Here is a 6,267-nt window from a genome sequence, read left to right on the forward strand (position 1 = left end):
GTATGTATGTATGTACGGTCGACGGAATAACAAGTAACGCGCTTTTATGGTAGCAGGCTACTCGCTTCGAACGTTTATTCGTATACCGCGCTAGTAATTCTCTCTCGTATTCCAAAATCTTCCGTTCCAGATACCCTCCCTCCCTTCCTCTCCCTTTCTCCTTCTTCTTCATCATTTCTTCTTCTTCTTCTTCTTCTTCTTCTTCTTCGTCTCTTATTATTCGTTTTCTTCTTCGTTTCCACTTCTTCCTCTCGTTCTTCTTCTTCTCCATTTTTTTTCTTCTCTAACTCTTCTTCTTATCCTTGTTCCTCTTCATTTTTTTTTTTATTCTTGTTCTTCTTCGTATCTTCTTCTTATTCTTCTTCGTGTCTTCTTCTTATTCTTGTTCTTCTTCTTTTTCGTTTCTTCCTCGTCTATTCTTCGTCTCTTCTTTTTATTCTTGTTCTTATTCTTATTCTTCTCCATTTCTTCTTATTCTTCTTCTTCTTCTTCTTCGTTTCGTCTTCTTATTCTTCTTCTTGTTCTTCCTCTTCTTCGTTTCTTCTCCTTATTCTCGTTCTTCTTCATTTCTTCTTCTTCTTCCTCTAACTCTTCCTCAGACCGACGCGAGATCGGCCGTGACACCTTTGCGCATCGCGATTCGAACCTTTCGAGACTTTGTTCGAGATCTCCGGCTAAGATCTCCTCTTCGAGATATATATCCCTGTTGTGCGGAGGACGTTGGCACGTTGGTGCTTGAATGAAAGTGGATTGTATTTCGTCTTTGGTCGTTCGACGTTTACCTACGCTTATCGTATTATTCGATAGCTCGATCTAAAATCTTTAAGGGAAGGGAGGAAAAAGATAGGGGAACAGTGTTGATCGTCTCAACGTATAACCATACGCTGTTATCTATTAATTCGATTAAACATATACGTTCGTTGATATATATATACGACAGTTTCAATTGGTATTTATCAATTACGTTCGATAAACGTTGATAATTAATTCTATTTTTTTTCTTTTCCATTTTTTCTTTTTTCCAATCGTAATTTTTATCCTTGCCTTAAGATAATTAATAATCCTACTACACACACACATATATATATATATTATTATATAATGTAATATTATATAATATACTATGTAGATACATTATTATGTATATTATATATATATATATATATATATATATATATATTAAATTAATGAAATAATCGTAATGATAGAGTAACCGAATGATATTCCCGTCGGCGTCAAGGTTTATTGTACCTTTGAAAGAAGATTTACGTATCCTAGGCGAAGAGCTTAAACGACACGACCGTCAAAGACGCATTCGATTCACGCGCTCTTCAAGTACGTCCATTCCTACGGACTTACAAAGTTGGAGAGCGCTCGTAATTCGCTTTACGGAACGACTTTACGTGCGTCAGCAGCACCACCAGCAGCAACAGCAACAGCAGAAGAAGCAGAAGCAATGCGCCTTGAACGCGAGCGCACGAGGAAATGCGACTCTAACGTTTCTTCTCTATTTCTTCTTTTTCTTCTTCTTCTTTTTTCCTTTTTTCTTCTTTTTCTTCTTTCTTTCTCTCCTTCTTTCTCTTTCTTTTCTCTTCCAACGAATCGCCATAGCACGGACAGCAGGTGTAAGCTGAGAAAGAGAGAGAAAGAGAGAGAGAGAGAGAGAGAGAGAGAGAGAAAGAGAGAGACCGGCTGTACCTACTATCGAGGCCGTTGATCTTGTTTTAAACAATCGTCACGAACGGACGTAACGAAGGTGTATCCGAAGAAATACACAGTCGTTGGAAAATCTTGGACGAGAGCTCGGCATACATAGAAATTAAGCAATTACGTAGACAGCAACGTTTACAGCCTCGAAATGAGTCCTCCTGGACATGTTAGAGTTCTCATAGACCACCTAGGATGAAAAGGAGATAGAAGAAGTGAAGATAGAGAAGAGGAGGAGGAGAACATTGAAAGAAGATTTTTAAGTCGTGAGAAATTTCGATTACTTATTGTACTTTTATTTCTTACGAAAATTCTCTCGAGATCAATCTTATAAGCAAATAAATAAATAAATAAATATATATATATATATATATATATGGATTTATGTATACACGTTTGTCTTGGAACGATAGATAAAGGAATTAAATCAAAGATCGGAATATATCTATTAACTAAGACTAAGTTGACGAACCTCCAACACGGGGGAGTTGTTTCGCATTCTTGTCACGCGCTCAAGAACTCGTAGCCGGCTGCCCGAAACAAAAACGTTTGCGTAAGAACGACAGGACGTTTCAATCTCCCGCTCTCGCTTTGATAGAGTAAAAAAGAGAATGAGTGCTACGTTAATAGGAGTTACCTCTACTACGATCTCGTGATATTTTTTTTAAATATTTCCACAAAGAATCATTTTTAAGTAATAACCGTGAAACATATTTTTTTTCTTCTTTCTTTTGTATTTATTTATTTATTTATTTATTTATTTTTTTTTTTTTTATTTTTTTCGTGACGATAATCTACATAACTAAGTAAAATGAAAGGGTTGTCGAATGAATGCTCGCAATAGACGAAGCTAATTATTTACTCTATTATATCAATAAAAAAGAAATTATTTACGTTTAATCGTCTTATATAACATAATTAGAAAAAAACATGATAATCTATATACGTAAATAAAAGAAGAATAAGATCGAAAGAGTTGCCAAATGAATGCTCGTAATAGATGAAACGAATTCTTTAATTTATCGATCGCAATAAATGATTTCCCCGCAGTTATATCATATAATATAATTAAAATAACGCGACGATAATCTATATAAGCAAATAAAATCAAAGGGTCGTCAAACGAATGCTCGTAATAGGTGGAACCGTCGAAGCACGATTTGGTTTACCAAGGCGAGCACGAACAGAGACATAATCGACAGGACCCTCAGAAACGAGAGGGAGGTCCTTCTCGTCCTCGTCCTCGTCCTCGTCCTCGTCTACCTCATCCTACTACTCCGTTTGTCTCCTTCTCGGCGAGAGATCTTGCGTCTCGTTACACACGTGTGCTCGTCGTCTAACTACCTTCAGCGGCTATACTATGGTCTCTTTGGAGTTCTCTCTACCACGTGCAACAATCTCAAACGCGTATCGCCCGGGTATGCATAATAAATGAGCATGGTTCTACGTACTATATACTACTCGTCTCTAACCAACCGCGGTTATCCATCCGTTATCCATTTTTATTTTTTCTTTCCCTTTTTAACCCTTTTTCCCTTTCTCCTTCTATCTATGTATCTATCTTTCCTTTTTTCTTATTTAATTTTATTATAATTTGTTTTGTGTAAAACTCTCTCTCTTTTTCTCTTTCATTCACACACACAAACACACACACACACACACACACACACACACACACACATGTACACAAACTTTCCCTCAGATGTTACTCAGATATGATTACGCAGGAAACATATTAGATTTCTTCTTTCTAAAGTTTGATCATCTCTATCGCGATGTAATAGGTACGACCATAAGTCGTACACCTTGCCGATGACTATCGCAACTTGTAATATTCTTTATCGAGATGCAACGAAGTCAGAGAATTTCACTCGCGACACACGCGACGCAAGTGACAGGTGACAACCGTGCGAGAAGTCGTTAACGTATGTACGAGAACTTTGCGCCGATCAACTGTCATTGCCTTTATCCTCATTCGCCATTTATGCACAAGATGATTTCAAATCTTCCACTCTTTGTGATTCTTTTCTTTTTATTTTCTCTCTCTCTCTCTCTCTCTCTCTCTCTCTCTAATCTTTTTCTTCATTTTTTTTTGTTTAACATTTAACAGGAAAATTATTATTACGAGGAAATGCAAAATTATTATTACAAACGATCATATTTTCGGATATTTTCTTCAGATAAAATTTGTAAAATGACAAATGATTTTGAAAAGTATTTACGTGAATAGTTTGACAAGCATATTGATTTAAAATCGACGATTATATTGCTGTACTAATTCCTTAAATGTTGTCTGTTCGTTTTCTTTCCTTTTTTTTTTTCTTTTTTTTTTTTTTTAGACGAAATCGATAAGAAAAGTACAATTTTTTAAATAATTATAATAATTACATGCCACCGATATCGATTTAAAATCGATAAGAGACTAATATTCCTACACTAATTCCTTGAATATCTTTTTCATGTTTTGAGATAAAATCGATGGAGGAAAGTAAAATTATTAAGATGATTATAAAAATTACTTGCCACCGAGATCGATTCAAGAACGATAAGGGATCATATTCCTGTACTAATTATTTAGATATTGTTTAAGATAAGATCGATGAGAAGAAAAAAGAAATACGATTTTCAAAACCAATTACAAAAATTATCGATTTTAAATCAATAGGGGATTATATTCCTATACCAATATATATATATATATATTTTGTTTTAGATAAAATCGATGGAAAAAAAATATACAATTTTAAAACCGATTATAAAAATTACTTGCCACGAATCTCGATTTAAAATCAATAAGCGATTATATTCCTTAGATATTTTAATTTTCTTTTCTTTTCTTATTTTTTTTTTTGTTTTTTTTTTTTTTGTTTTGTTAGATAAAATCGACGAGAGAAATACAATTTTTAAAATAATTACAAAAATTACCTGCCACCGATATCGATATCGCTTTAAAATCAATAGAAGATTATATTCCTTAGATATTTCTTTTTCAGATAAAGTCGATGGAAGAACAAAGAGAAGATAAAAGCGAAGGGAGAAAAAAGAAAAAAGGAAAAAAAGAAACAATTTGAAAAACAATTATAAACAATAACTGATGCGACGGATATTGATTTTTAAATCGATAAAAAACGATGAAGAGTATTTTTCGAACCTGTCTCGATTGTTTTCTCTTAAACAACGGAGGTCCGATGTTCTAATATAATTTATCATCCATTAGATTGTTAGATACAGTGTTATCCAAAGAGGAAACGTCAGTTTGTGTCGAGCAGTGATGGGACCGATCGACTTGGGCGATAATCTCGATCCGGGTACCATTTTCTCTCTTTCTCTCTTAGAAGAGGAGCAGCAAACGTGCCGCGACTAATAACACGTCTCTCCCGCAATATTCTCGCCCCCGTAATAATTGGTTGCCGAGCTCGCTTCTTCCTCGAGCGGCCAACAGCGATGAAGATCTCGTCTTCTCTTCTTTTCTCTTCTCTTCTCTTCTCTTTTCTTCTCTTCTCTGCACTCTTCTCTGCTCTCTTCTTCTCTTCTCTTTTCTTCTCTTCTCCTCGAGCGCTAATAACAGAACGAGAATGGACCGAGTTTGCGAGTAAAACTTGCAACTCGTAGTTATCTCTCTCTCTCTCTCTCTCTCTCTCTCTCTCTCTCTCTGTCTCTGTCTCTGTCTCTATCTCTCTCTCTCTTTTTCTTCTTATCCTTAAACGCGATTCTATGAACGAACGATCTTTGTTTATCAGCTGAAATAATCGCGATAACGAAATACGCAAACAAAAAAATTAAAAATGATTCTTAAATAATATTAAAGGGGGTAATCATATTTTATTACATTCGTATTTCTATGGCGGTTGTTTGGAATCCTTGTATATCATATGATACGTATACGTAAGATTCTAAGAACGTATTATACATTTGTATTATATATTGTATTTTCTAAAGGTGTATATTGGTATATCGAAATTGTGCAGTTGACTAAACGTTTATAATCTTTTTTTCTTTTTTTTTCCTCTTTGTTAATTTTGTTAATCATTCGTCTCAGTTTTATGTTTCATTCGAAAACAGAGATGAGCTAATTTTCTTTTTTTTTTTTTTTTATTTTATTTTATGATGATATACAATACATGCACATACTGAGATAGTAAAAACGTATTAATTTTGTACATACATTAGATCTAGTGTTTAGAATATTTTCTTTTCTTTTTTTTTTTTTTTTTAATTTACCGATTCATTTTAATATCGTTTCTCATTCAAGATTGAAGACCAGTAATTATTACGTTGATTGTCATACAAAATTTGTACACATTTATCGATATTGATTGTGAAAGTAGATATCTCAATTCAATAACATTTTCTTATATTCGTATTTTTATGGGGGTAGTCTGGGCACTAAAAACATATACCTACATATATCGAAACGACGTATATACAACCAAGTGTATATAAACTTCATTTTTTCTTTCTTTCTTTTTTTTTTTTTTTTTTGAATCTAGCGATTCATTTGAATTTTGCGTTTCATTCGTGATCGAAGAGAAATCAATCCGTATATTGTATAATCGATTT

The sequence above is a fragment of the Vespula pensylvanica genome, chromosome 4 (assembly GCF_014466175.1).
Source record: "Vespula pensylvanica isolate Volc-1 chromosome 4, ASM1446617v1, whole genome shotgun sequence".
Classification (NCBI taxonomy): Eukaryota; Metazoa; Arthropoda; class Insecta; order Hymenoptera; family Vespidae; genus Vespula; species Vespula pensylvanica.